Here is a 13548-nt window from a genome sequence, read left to right on the forward strand (position 1 = left end):
TGGGCTGAGAACCATATTTTCTCACTATACTTTGCTAAGAAAAAGAAAAAGAAAAAGAAAGAGAAAAAGGAAAAGAAAAAAGTATAACAGGATTAAATGTATAGCAGGTTTGAAGAGAGAAGAGAGTATAGAATTGTCTCATGCATAAAAGGGAATATGAAAATAATTACTACAGTAGATATAGTAGGGTTATGGGTAATTTATTTTTTAGATGCATCCATTAAGCCCGGGTGGGCAAACTGCAGCTCGCGAGCCACATGCGGCTCTTTGGCCCCTTGAGTGTGGCTCTTCCACAAAATACCACGGCCTGGGCGAGTCTATTTTGAAGAAGTGGCGTTAGAAGAAATTTAAGTTTAAAAAATGTGGCTCTCAAAAAAAATATCAATTGTTGTACTGTTGATATTTGGCTCTGTTGACTAATGAGTTTGCCGACCATTGCATTAAGCCATAGGAACAGAAAAAAAGAAAGAAAAACCATGTAATTGTTAGGGTTGCCGAAGGAGGAACGCCTGAGGCCAAAAGGGATGAAGAATTATAAATTTATTAGATCATCTGAATACCAGATGGGCTGAGCCCCAAAGACTGGGAGTCAGAAGTTTTTAAAGGACTCTAGGTGGGCTTTTTCTAGGCGGAGAATTCTCTGTGCAGGTCCAGATTCTGGGAAACTCCGGAGGGGAGAGATAATGGTCTTAGCAAGTGGAATGTGGTCTAAGCAAGTGGAATGTCCATTGTGAAGTGGCCTAAAGGTCAGTTCCCAGAGGAGGGGGTATCAATTCAATTATCTGATCAGATCTAACAGTAATCATCTTGGTAGATGCAGAAAAATACTTAACTAAATTCAATAATCATTCATGTCCTTAAAAAAAAGTCAGCAAACTAAAAATAAAAGGGAGAATAGCCCTTCATCCCCACAAACAGGATGCTACTACAATCTCTTCTATCAACACTGTACTGGCCAGTTCAATAATGCAAGAAAAAGAAAACACATATAGATGTGACAGGAAGGGGAGGTAGACTAACATAATTCATGGCTGGCATGACTGTGTATGTAAAAAAGTCACAACACTCCACTGACAACTTCCATTTCTGAGTAGGATATAATAGGTCATGGCAACCTGATTCAGTTTCAATAACTACAAAAGCCACAATAAATTACAAAAATCACATTTTTAAAGATATTGGAGAGTTGTACAAGCAATAAGGATCAGAGGGACTAGAATTCCAGAAAGGGGTGAGCTGGGAGATGAGCTGATGATCATCATCTGTTTTCTTCTCTGGAGGTATTGGGCAATTCTGGGTGTGGCTTGAAGATCATGCTTGGCCCAAGCAAAAGAATTCTACTCTGGGGAAGAGAAACAAGTGAAGCTTAAGTAGGCACAAGGTGTTGAGATAGGCCAGAACAAATGAAATAGAGAAACTGAGCAGACAGCTGAAAAAACTGACAGAGCAATTTACAGCAGATACAGAAAGTCACCTCCCTAGAAATAACATCCAGGCCTCAGATATTTAAGCTCCAGACCAGAAAAGCAGCAAAACCAGGTGTACTGATGACACGGGCTGCGATGACTGATGACCCTGACTGACACTGACCAATTAGTGAAGACCACGACCCTGTAGGAGCACACCTAGAAAACATGAATCTTCTGTTGAAACCCTCCCCTAAGATTCCTGCGTGTGAGAAAGAAATAAAGCCTCAAGACAGTGTTCTTCCTATTGAGGAACAGCCCCAGCCATTCCATTTCTCCTCTTCTTCCCCCACTATCTCCCCATAGGCACGCATCTCCTACACTCTAAGGCAAGCATGTCAAACTCAAAAGCTAACACGGGCCAAATAAACAAGGTTTAAGTTTATGTGGGCCGCAAAAAAAAACAAAAGCTTCAATTTTCATAGAAAAGTAGGTTTATTTCAATAGAGAAATGCTGAATACAAAGGGCTGAAATAATGAGTAATCGTTAACATAAAATAATAGAACATTTTAATAAAAATTAATTTTTTTCTTGAACATTAACTTACCAAACACTGAATAACTGCACAAATGAATAAGCATAGCGCAAATAAACCTATCTTTCTTGTTCTCCAAAAGCAAAATATTTCCTATTGCGCACACCAAACAAGTCAGTACAAGACTAATGACGTGGCAATCAGCTGCTAAAATATTCGCTGCTAGTATTAGTGTAGAGAAATAATGTGCCTGCACATAAGGCGCGTAAGAGAAATACGAATGCAACACGATTATAGTAATCAGTCATTATCGAATGTTGTAGTTCGTTATTAATACTTATGTATAACAGGATATTGTAAAAATTAACTTACGAAATTTTTATTAAAACGTTTCTTACATACCGTTATATTGGCTGGGCGACAAAAATATTCATTGTGGGCCACGTGTGGCCTGCGGGCTTCGAGTTTGACATGCTTGCTCTAAGGGACTCCAGGGGACTTGCAACCTGGGGAGCAACGGGCAGCTCATCACAGGCTAGTCCTCTGAATATGGCCCCAAGGCCCTTTCCTCTGACTTGCCCAGAGAGCTAGGGCAGCCCAGCCTAGGCTTCCCTGTTGCTTTATAGTAAGCCCTTTCTTTCTTGTCTTACTGTCCCCAGCTTTAATAACATTCCCTCATAGTCACCTGGACTCGTGAAATTTTTCCTGCATGAAGTCAAGAACCCACACACTACCTGGCAGCCCTAGGCAGACCCCTTTCCAGTAACAGTGTGACAGATTAAAGCCCCAAGATGCCCCAAATTCACAGCTTATTTTTGCCACAGGAGTTAAACTGAGATACCACTACATTCCTACCAGAACGCTAAAATGAAAAAGTTGGAAAATAGCAGGTGATAGAGAAGTTTTGGGGCAACCCAAACTCTCATACACTGCTGGTGGGAATGCAAATTAATACAATCATTATTTAAAAACTGGCAGTACATACTTATATAAAGTATATATAAAACTGACAATATGACCTAACAATTCATGTATTAGATATACACCCAAAATAAATGCATTTATATGCTCATAGTAATTCTATTCATAATAGCTAAAACTAGAAATGATCAAATGTCCCTCAACAGTAAAAGGATAAACTGTGACATATTCACACAACGGAATAGTATACAACAATGAAAATGAATAATCTAGAATAAAGCACAAAAATAAGGATGAATCTCACTAAAAAGGTTGAAAGACCCTGGATGCAAAAGAATAAATACTGTATCCTCCCATATATATAAAGTGCAAGGACAAGCTATGCCTTTATGTTAGGATAGTGGTTAGCTTGGAGGGTAAGAGGTAGTCATTAGAAGGAAGAATGAGGGAGGTTTCTGGGTACTGGTCTGGCTATACAGACATGTTCGGTTTGTGTAAATTCATCAAGCTGAACACTTATGATATATATTTTAATTAAAAGTTTTTAAAACATCAGAAAGCAGTATAATAAAAGGGGGAGGGAGGTATGAATTACTCAAGGCTATAAATATCAATCACCAAAAGTCATCCTAGAAACAATACCACTTGGATAATGAAAAGTAGCTATCCATATCAAACAGGTGCTAAACAGAGATGGCTCACTAAGAAATAATAGTCCAATTAACATGATAATTATCTAAACCTTCTCAGGTGTGTCCGAGACAATTCTATTGATGTCATTCTGGCCACAAGAAATAGGAAGCCAAGTACAGCATGAGTCAACTAAGTCAATAATAAAGTATGTTAAATATTTTAATCAAGTCTTTACTCATTATGTTAAGATTTGAAAACTAATTTTAGTAATTACTTACTTTAAACTCGTTAAGATTTAAAAAGTAAAACAATATTTCCAGCAACCAATTAAATTGACAGAGCAATAAATGTAATCAAAATAAAGCAAAATGATTAAACTTTATAATTTTTTGTAATCCTCACCTGAAGATATCTTTTTCATTGATTTTTAAAGAGAGTGAAAGGGTAGGAAGAGGTGGGAGGGGGGAGAGGAAGAGAGAGAGAAACATTGATGTAAGAGACACATCAACTGGTTGCCTCCCGCAAGAGGCTGGACTGGAGCCAGATATTAAACCTGCAACGGAGACACATGCCCTTCAGTCCTCGGGCCGATGCTCTAAACACTGAGCAACAGGCCACGGTGATTAAACTTTAAATAAATTCTCCCCTCAACAACTTTTCAACATTTACATCAAACAACAATTAAGCCAGGATTTGAACTGGATACGTTCTTTATTTTAAAACGAAACAAAATGAATAATATATATAGTAAACATTTCTTTAAACTCAGAATTAATTTTACATATGCTCATAGATGCTCCATGATCCCAGAGCAGCAGGACAGCTCAAAGATCCCTGTCATGGTCTCTAAAGATTAATTTAAATCACAGGGCAGGAAGAGTTACCAACATGTAACTAATTCTCTCAAGACAGCCCTCCAAGGAAGGCAAACCACAAACACACATATTCTGTATTCTGTGTGTATCTCTACTAGAGGTTCAGTTCCATCCGTTTGTACACTCTAGTTCTGACAGGAGGAGAATCCTGCCCTCTTCAGCTAATGCTGGTTCAGGAAGCTTGACCTGCACTCTGCCTTAATATTATTCTCCATGCCAGTACTGATCCACTGACCACTTCCAGCCAGTGTTCAAGTAATTATAAACCTTCACCTTTACCAAATGACCACTTTGCTGCCTAGATCCTGGATACTATTGGACTCTTCTGGTCACACTGGGCTTGTGAGCTCATTTAACTTTGCCAGTAAGAGTCAGATGAAGTGTTCAGATGGGTCCATTAAATTGACAGAGGCACCTAAAATTGCATTACACTTGGGCAGCACTTATGGCATTTCTCCTATAAAGTAGTTATATAGGTATAAATAAACTTCACCAAGGTAGTCTCTGGTACAAAGTAGGCAACCATAAATGGTAACCTTATATTATAATCATAATCACAATTATGGTCCTAGGGAGGTGAGATGCAAATAGATAACCTCAATAACCACCATATTATTACTAACATTCTTAACATAGACTCATGCATATTCCAGTTGCATATGGTCATCTCCAGAGGTCAAAAACATTGACTAGACAGGCTAGTAATAGGATAGTACTTTATAAGACTCAGAAAACCAGGTAAATAATTATCCCTTTGTAACTGCTATAGGTGAGCCACAGTTTATAGTCTGTGTTTCTCAATAGATGTCAATTTTGCTCCCCAAAGGGACATGTGGCAATGCATCCCAACTGAACTGTCAAAACTGAAGTACGCAACTGGCAACTAGTGAGCGGAGAACAGGTATGCTACTCAGCATCCTACATTGCACAGAGCAGTCCCTACCACAAAGAATTATCCAGCCCAAAATGTCAATAGTGTCAAGAATGAAAGACCCGCTCTAGCCGGTTTGGCTCAGTGGATAGAGCGTCGGCCTGCAGACTCAAGGGTCCCAGGTTCGATTCCAGTCAAGGGCATGTACCTTGGTTGCAGGCACATACCCAGTGGGGAGTGTGCAGGAGGCAGCTGATTGATGTTTCTCTCTCATCGATGTTTCTAACTCTCTATCCCTCTCCCTTCCTCTCTGTAAAAAATCAATAAAATATATATATTTTAAAAAAGAATGAAAGACCCTAGTTTATAGTTCTGACTTTATTATCCAAAAAATAATGGATGAGAATCACTACAACCAATTTGATCCACATAAAACCATGAGATAGCTTCATCAAAACACACAAAGCTATCTGCTTTAAACTCCCATCTCTTTATTTATTTTTAAAAATCTAAACAAACAAACAAAAAAAGGCTTAAATGAAAAGAGGGGTAAAACTGATAATGAAGAAGAGCGATGCACAGAAACCCTGTCCTTGAGTGAGCAATCTAGTGCACTAGTCAAATCTGCCTCAGAGAGGAGCACTGGGACAGACCCTTACTGAACCTGTAGTCAGTATCTTGCACAGCACAAACTCTTTATGGGAATTATACCTTCAATGCACCCCTCACACAGACCCTTTGATTCTCATTTTTCCTGCATGGGGAATTAAACCTCATAAAAGTTATTTGGTTGGGCCACACAGGCATTAAATAAGAGAACTAGGATTCAAATCCAGGTCTTCAGACACCAAAGCAAAATGCTCTTTAACCACTCCACCAAATTAAAAAGTTTATTTTATGTACAGAGACTATATCTTTGGAAGGATACTCACAGAAATGTTGAGTATGGTTACTATGGATAATAGATACTAGGTGATCTTTATTCTTTGAAATTTTCAGAATAGTACAGAAAGAATCTTTGGAAAGATAAAACTTAAAGGACTTTAATGCACAAGGCTCTAAGTTTATAAGCCCAAAGTGAACTTTTATTACTTTGAAATTGCATCTGTGCTCTTGTGTCCAGAAATAAATACATAACACTTTCGTCTCTTCATAGCAATGATAGCATTGTTATTGTTCTAGTCCACATTTACTAAACACTTAACTACATGATGAAGACAGACACATTACATGCATTTCCTCATTTAAAACTCACTACAAACCTGTGAGGTAGACACTATTTATTGTCCCCATTTTGCTGATGAGAAAACAGGATTGAAGAGGGAGTAATGATTACTGGGACACACAGAAGTAAATGGCAGAATCCAGGCATTGTGGCTCCAGAATCCCTATAGCAATGCAAGCCAAAGACTAGTAATGGAACACCTTCTCATCCAGCCCCTAAAGGATCTGTATCAGAATGGACTGTTACACAATACTGTAACCAATCCATAAAAGCCATGTGCATATAGTCAAACTATTAGGTGAAAGAGTGAACCCACCTCCTGCTGTCTCAGCAAGCAAAAACTAGGTTTAATGGTGGGAGGTACAAGAAGAACAACTGATGTTTATGTAGCTAGCCAATGAACAATTAGAACACTCTTCACTGGTTAGTGTCAGAAACACCACACCTCGCTGGCTGGTGTGGCTCTCAGTTGATTGGAGCATTGTCCGTGAACCTGAAGGTCACAGGTTTGATTCCTGGTCAGGGCACATACCTAGGTTACCGGTTCAATCCCTGGTCAGAACAGGATGCAACCAACCAATGTCTCTCTTAAATCTATGTTTCTTTCTCTTTCTTGCTCTCTCTCTCTCTTCCCCCTCTCCTTCTCCTTCCCCCCCTAAAATCAATTTAAAAAAAACCACACACAAAAAAAGACCCCCACAAGAACATCATTATTCATAATAGCCAAAAGTGGAAGCAATCCAAGTAAGTGTCCAGTGATGGATGAATGGATAAACAAAATGTTATTATGTAAACATATTGTGGAATACTATACAGCCTTTAAAAGGAACAAAATTCTGACACATGCTACAACAGGGATGAAAACCGAAGACATTGTGCTAAGAGAAATAAGGAATCACAAAAGGCCAAAGACTGATTCCACTTTCTGGTAGAAGAGTATTTTGAGCTGAGGAAAAACAGTGCAAATAATCTGAGCAAGAGTGAGTCAGTCAATAAGACTAAAGGGCTTTAGAGTGATTATTTTGGAAACAAGATCAGAGAGGTGGTGAGAGGCCAGATCCCATAGAACAGTGGTTCTCAACCTTTCTAATGCTACGAACCTTTAATACAGTTCCTCATGTTGTGGTGACCCCCAACCATAAAATTATTTTCGTTGCTACTTCGTAACTGTAATTTTGCTACTGTTATGAATCGTGACCCACAGGTTGAGAACCGCTAGCAGGGTTGCCTAAGACCATCGGAAAACACAGATATTTACATTACGATTCATAACAGTAGCAAAATTACAGTTATGAAGTAGCAACGAAAATAATTTTATGGTTGGGGGTCACCACAACATGAGGAACTGTATCAAAGGGTCACAGCATTAGAAAGGTTGAGAACCACTGCCATAGAACCTTCTTGGCCATTATAAGGACTCTGTCTTTAAATCTGAGCAAGATGGAGTGAAACAACAAATTGATACATCTTTCTCTCCTTTTCTCTCTCAAATCAATCAATCAATAAAAATTTTTAGAAAAAAAAAAATAGCCCTAGCCGGTTTGGCTCAGTGGATAGAGCATCAGCCTGCAGACTGAAGGGTCCGGGGTTCGATTCCGGTCAAGGGCACATGCCCGGATTTCAGGTTCGATCCCCAGTGGGGGGTGTGCAAGAGGCAGCTGATCAATGATTATCTCTCATCATTGATGTTTCTCTCTCTCTCTCTCCCTCTCCCTTCCTCTTTGAAATCAATAAAAATATATTTAAAAATAAATTAATTAAATAAAATAAAAATAAATCTGAGCAAAATGGGGATCAACTGCAAGGTTTTAAGTATTCCCTAGCAAGGATCTATAACTTCAAAGGATCATAGATTTCAAAAAGATCATGCTGCTAGTGGTAACAAGAACAGGCTACATGTAGAGAGGCAAGTGCAGAAGCAAAAAAACTGAGAGGCCACCCTGATTAGAATCAGGGTGGTGACAGTGAGAAGTGGTCTGGATCTGGATGTATATGCTGACTGGATGAGGGATATGAGAACAAGAAAGGAGTTAAGGATGACTCCAAATTATTAGCCTAAACAAACAGAAGAACAGATGTTATTATCTGGGATGGGAAGAAGACTGTGGGAGGAGCATATTTTGAGGGAGAAGATATGGATATAGGTTTTGGGCATGATGAGTTCAAGATTTATACTGGACATCAAAGGGAAAAGGTTGAGTAGGAAGTTTATTACCTAAGACTGAAATTCAGGGAAGAGGTTCTGGTTAGAGATATACATTTGGGAATTGTCGTAACATAGATCAGGCCAGTTTCATAAAACTTCTATGATGATGGTCATGTTCTATATGTGCACTGCCCCATATGGTAACCACCAGCCACATGAGACTGGAAATGTGGCTAGGGTGACAGAGAAACTGAATTGTTAACTGTAGTTAATTTACATTTAAAAAAGCACAACATGTGGCTCATGGCTACATATTTAACATAGTATTTAAAGCAATGTGATTGGATGAGAACCCTAATGAGTGAGTTTTGGCAGAGAAGATGTCCAAAGATTGGACTGGGGCACACCAACGACATGGTTATTTATGATAGGAAGAAGAAAAATGAAACAACCCAAGTCTCTAGCAACAACAAAATAGAAAAATAATCAGTGGCATATTCAAGTAAGACTGTCAATCAGCCGTAAATGCATACATCTATGTGAACGAATCTCAAAAATAATGTTAAATTAAAAAAGTAACTTAAAATTATAAATGTCAAAAGCAGACAAAACTAAGCAACATACTGTTTAAGAATATATTCAGATTGATAAAGCTATAAAGAAAATCAAGGGACTTATTATCCAAATGTAGGATAATATGACCTCTCCAGAGGAGAAGGTTGCAATTGGGAAGTGGGTACAGAGGGCTTCAAAGTTACTGGAAATATTGTATTTCCTAACTAGATGGTGGGAACACAAGTGTTCATTTTGTTATTCTCCTTTGTTCTATATACTCTGGCATGTATAATATTAAATAACTAATATATATATATATATATATATATATATATATATATATATATGGCAGTATATGGTTAAATTTCAAATGGAAATTTCAAAATCTCTTTAAATCATTAAGTTCAGAAAAAAAGGAAAGATAACTCGGGGTTGTATAAGGTTTATAAAGGACAGATTTAGTCATATAAAGAAAAGAGGGGCCCTGGCTGGTTTGGCTCAGTGGATAGAGCATCAGCCTGCGGACTGAAGGGTCCCGGGTTCGATTCCAGTCGAGGGCACATGCCTGGGTTTCGGGCTTGATCCCCATTGGGGGACGTGCAGGAGGCAGCCAATCAATGATTATCTCTCATCATTCATGTTTCTATCTCTCTTTCCTTCTCCCTTTCTCTCTGAAATCAATAAAGATATATTTAAAAAAAAAAAAAAGAGGGAAAGGCATTCTAGAATTGGGAATAAATAGGTCATGTATAAGAGACAATACATTAGTGAGTCTACTGGAGAAGAAGAAAGTTAGGTTGAAAAGTTAGGCTAGGGCCAGCTCCTGAGATGCTTAAATACTGGGTCAAGGAGTTTGGACTTGATCTAGAAATAGTGCAGAACCACTGATGGTGTCTAAGTAAGACAATGGGATAGGGAAAGTGGTACATTAGTCGAATTAATCTGATGATTAGGATTAAATAGTAGGAAGACAGAAGGCTGGAAAAATCAGTTATTAAACTTGTAGATGTGAGATGTCAGAGAAAATGATGGTGATCTGAACTAGGATGGTGATGGAAGATCCAAGTTTACCCCCAAGAAAGTAGGGTGAAAGACTCAAGAAAGTTTGGTCTTGAAAATAGGTGGAGGGAAAAAGAGAGATTCAAAAATTACACCAATTTTCAAGCTAAACTACAAAAATGATAACATCAACATATGCAAAATTAGGGAAATCAATAGGAAGCTGGTTTTGAAGGAAGACCATTCATTCAATAAAGACATCAGGCAGAGTGGGATATCTTCCCCTCAGGGAGCAGCTTATGAGTCCCCCCCTTCCTTTTTTTTTTTTTTATAACAATTACATACTTTTAGTAGGCAAAGAAAAACTATATAGTTGACGAGGGGAGAATAAAAGTTTTTAAAGCTTTCAACTCTATAAGAATTTTGTAAGTCCTACTTTTAAACGAAGAGTAGTGTGATATAAGTGCTGTGGCTTTCCAAAATAAATTAAAATAACAAAACACAAAAGTGGAAATGGTTAATAAAAAGTCAGAGATAAAGGAGTGGAACTACTCACTATTGAACTGAAAGCTTTTAGAGGACAAAATTTATCACTTTTTGAAAGTATTTTAAAAGCCTGAATCTTAATAGCTAGTTAAGTCCCACCTGGCACACCACTGTTTCCTAAGCCTGGAGAATAGAGAAATGCAAAGGAGAGCTGCCTGCAAAATGAGATGACTGATGCCCAAGTGTTTTATGTGGTTGCCAGGGACTGGGCTATTACCTCCAGGTTCCCCAATAATTCAGATCATTTCACAAAGCCCAAATATATCCAATTTGATTGAACAGAAGACAACGAGGCTGCTTTTCAAAATGAATTGACTTTACACAAATGCTTTTAAGATCATCTCTTTCCTAACCGATTTGGCTCAGTGGATAGAGAGCGAGGGCCTGTGAACTGAAGGGTTTGATTCCTATCAAGGGCACATGCCTAGGCTGCGGGCTTCCCCAGTAGGGGGAGGGCCGGAGGCAGCCTATCAATGATTCTCTCACCGTTGATGTTTCTATCTCTCTCTCTCTCCCTCTCCTTTCCTCTCTGAAATCAATAAAAATATTTTTTTAAAGACTATTATGTTTTTTTTTAAAAATCAGATCTTTCTCAAGCAGTAACAGGAAATGAATGCTGGAACAGAGCTCAGGCTCTGGGACCAAACAGTTAAATCCCAGCTCTTCCAATAAACAGCTGTGGAACCATCTCTGTCAGTACATTCTTTCCACCATGGAGGGTTGATTACTATCTTCCTTAAGATATGAATATGTGGTAGCTTCAGATGTTAGTCCTTTCCTTCTTAAAACTACACCCAGATCCTTTTGATTGGACCTGTATTTTTCTTACTAGCCTCGGCCACTAATTTTTAGCGTGGAGCATTCTAGATGGTTCATCTCATTCGTTATGCTTTGAATCTCCTGAATCTCCCTCTTTGAAAACAATTGTATCGTGAAGCTCTTGGCTGTTCAACCCATGCTCTGGACTTCATCAAAGAAAGCGAAGAGCCGTGGGAGAAAACCATAGAGAAAAATCTAATTGTAGGTACGCCATACAAACCTTTCAGCTGTATAAAACTTAAAATCAGTGCTTTCTTTGAAGTCACGAATTCTGCACACTGGAGGCAATATGAAGCTCAACACAGCCTATTAGCAACAAATTAAAAACAAAAATTGTTCTGACTTGAAGGAGGCCTAGGGGATGTACCTTGTCTATGCTTATTACCCCCAATTCTCTGAACTCAGGGGTCTTTCAGCATGTTGTAGCGGATACTGCAGAGAGAAATAGAGGAGGAAAAACAAGTTCCACAGATCCTTTATTTACATGACGCCTTCTTAGTACCATTACTGCCATCCTAGACCAGGCAGTCAAGACTAAGTCCCAACCGGTTTCTCTGCCTGAGGTCTCTCCGCGCCCTTCCATCCTGCACACAGCCACCAGACTAATTTCCTAAACCACCAGTTTCATTACATCACTCCCCACCTCAAAAAACACTTAATGGCTCCGCTCCCTACCTCCTATTCACTGGAAGAAAGCCCAACTAAGAGTCAAAGCCCAGGCTAGCATTATCCTAATTTTTATAACACAGGACTTGTTTCCTCCTAATTCCCCCACGGATCTTCTCTAAGGCTTGCAACTAGACTTAATCCGCTCACGGTCCCCCCCAAGAAACAGACTAGTCTGCACACCTGGGCTGGATTACAACCACCCCCGCCTGTCCTCCACCCTCTTCTGCCTTTTTTCCCCCCCAAAGGTCAGCGCAGACCCCCTCCTCTCTCTCTCTTTGCCCCGAACTGTGCTCCTAAAGCCCACACGGCCCATGACTGGACATCTTCTCACTCTCTTCAAACCTCCTCTTTAGCTGGCAGTTCCCTCGCTGTCATGCAATCCGCTCCAACCAAGACCCAGTTCCTGGGAGGTGGGTCACCAGTACTTAACACAGAGGGTCTATCACAGTGCCCCGCACTTGATAGGTTCTCGATATCAAAACTAGAGGAAGGAAGGGTTCGGATGAGGTAGGTTCCAATGATGCAGGGCAAGACAAGCCTGCCCATCTCTCCCAGTTCCTCTGAATTCACAATAAAGGGTATATTCGGCGTTCGCTCCAAGGCCGACAACATCCAGTACACACAGAGCATCGGGGTGCAGCGAGCACGCCACCGGAGGGCAAAAAAAAAAAAAAAACCTGCGTCCCGATCTTGGTGTTTGCCACAATCTCTGCAACTGTGGGGGAAATCGCACAATTTTTCTGGGTTTCGGTTGGCTCAGGAGCAAAACAAGGAAGCTGCTGGGATGGACCCCAAGGTAATTCCTTCCCAAATTCCCCGGGAAACAACAGCACTCGTCTACCCGCTAAGGCGGAGGCACGCAAACTTTTAAGGTTCCCAAGGCAGGCACGTCCACGGAGCAGTGAAAACTCAGTCCCCGCAGGAGACAGCGGGGCTGAGAGGAAAGCGGTCTCCCCGGACCCCAAGGCGAGGGACAGTCCGCTCGGCTTCCCGGCCCCTCACAGGCAGACTCCCCGGAGGGTGGCCGGCGCGGACCCCAGGAGCGGGCCCGGGTGACTCCGCCCGCGCCCGTGCCGGCGCCCCGCGCCCCCACACTTAGGACACTCGCCGCGTGTCCCGGGCCACGGCCCCCATCCGCCCCCACCGGCCCGAGGGACGCCGTCCTCTCTCAGCAAGGCCCCTCGCTCCCGCCGGGCGAGCCGCCCTCCTGGGCCCTGGAGCGGCCTCAACGCGGCCGTCTGGGGCCCAGGCCGGCGGGACGGGCGGCGTGAGGGGCGGCGGCGGCGGCGGCGGCGGCTTCAAGTGCTGAATCACCACTTTGCAACCCGAGCTCCAAACCACGGTGAC

At 40.8% G+C, this 13548-nt stretch overlaps 1 protein-coding gene across 4 annotated transcripts in view; it reads right to left on the reverse strand.

Annotated features, from left to right (window-relative positions):
* IDE (insulin degrading enzyme) overlaps positions 1–13548 on the reverse strand; it is a 149303-nt gene that overhangs the window by 66299 nt on the left and 69456 nt on the right. The gene's annotated exons all lie outside the window — the stretch shown is intronic.

Source organism: Cnephaeus nilssonii, assembly GCF_951640355.1.
Source record: "Cnephaeus nilssonii genome assembly, chromosome: 16".
Classification (NCBI taxonomy): domain Eukaryota; kingdom Metazoa; phylum Chordata; class Mammalia; order Chiroptera; family Vespertilionidae; genus Cnephaeus; species Cnephaeus nilssonii.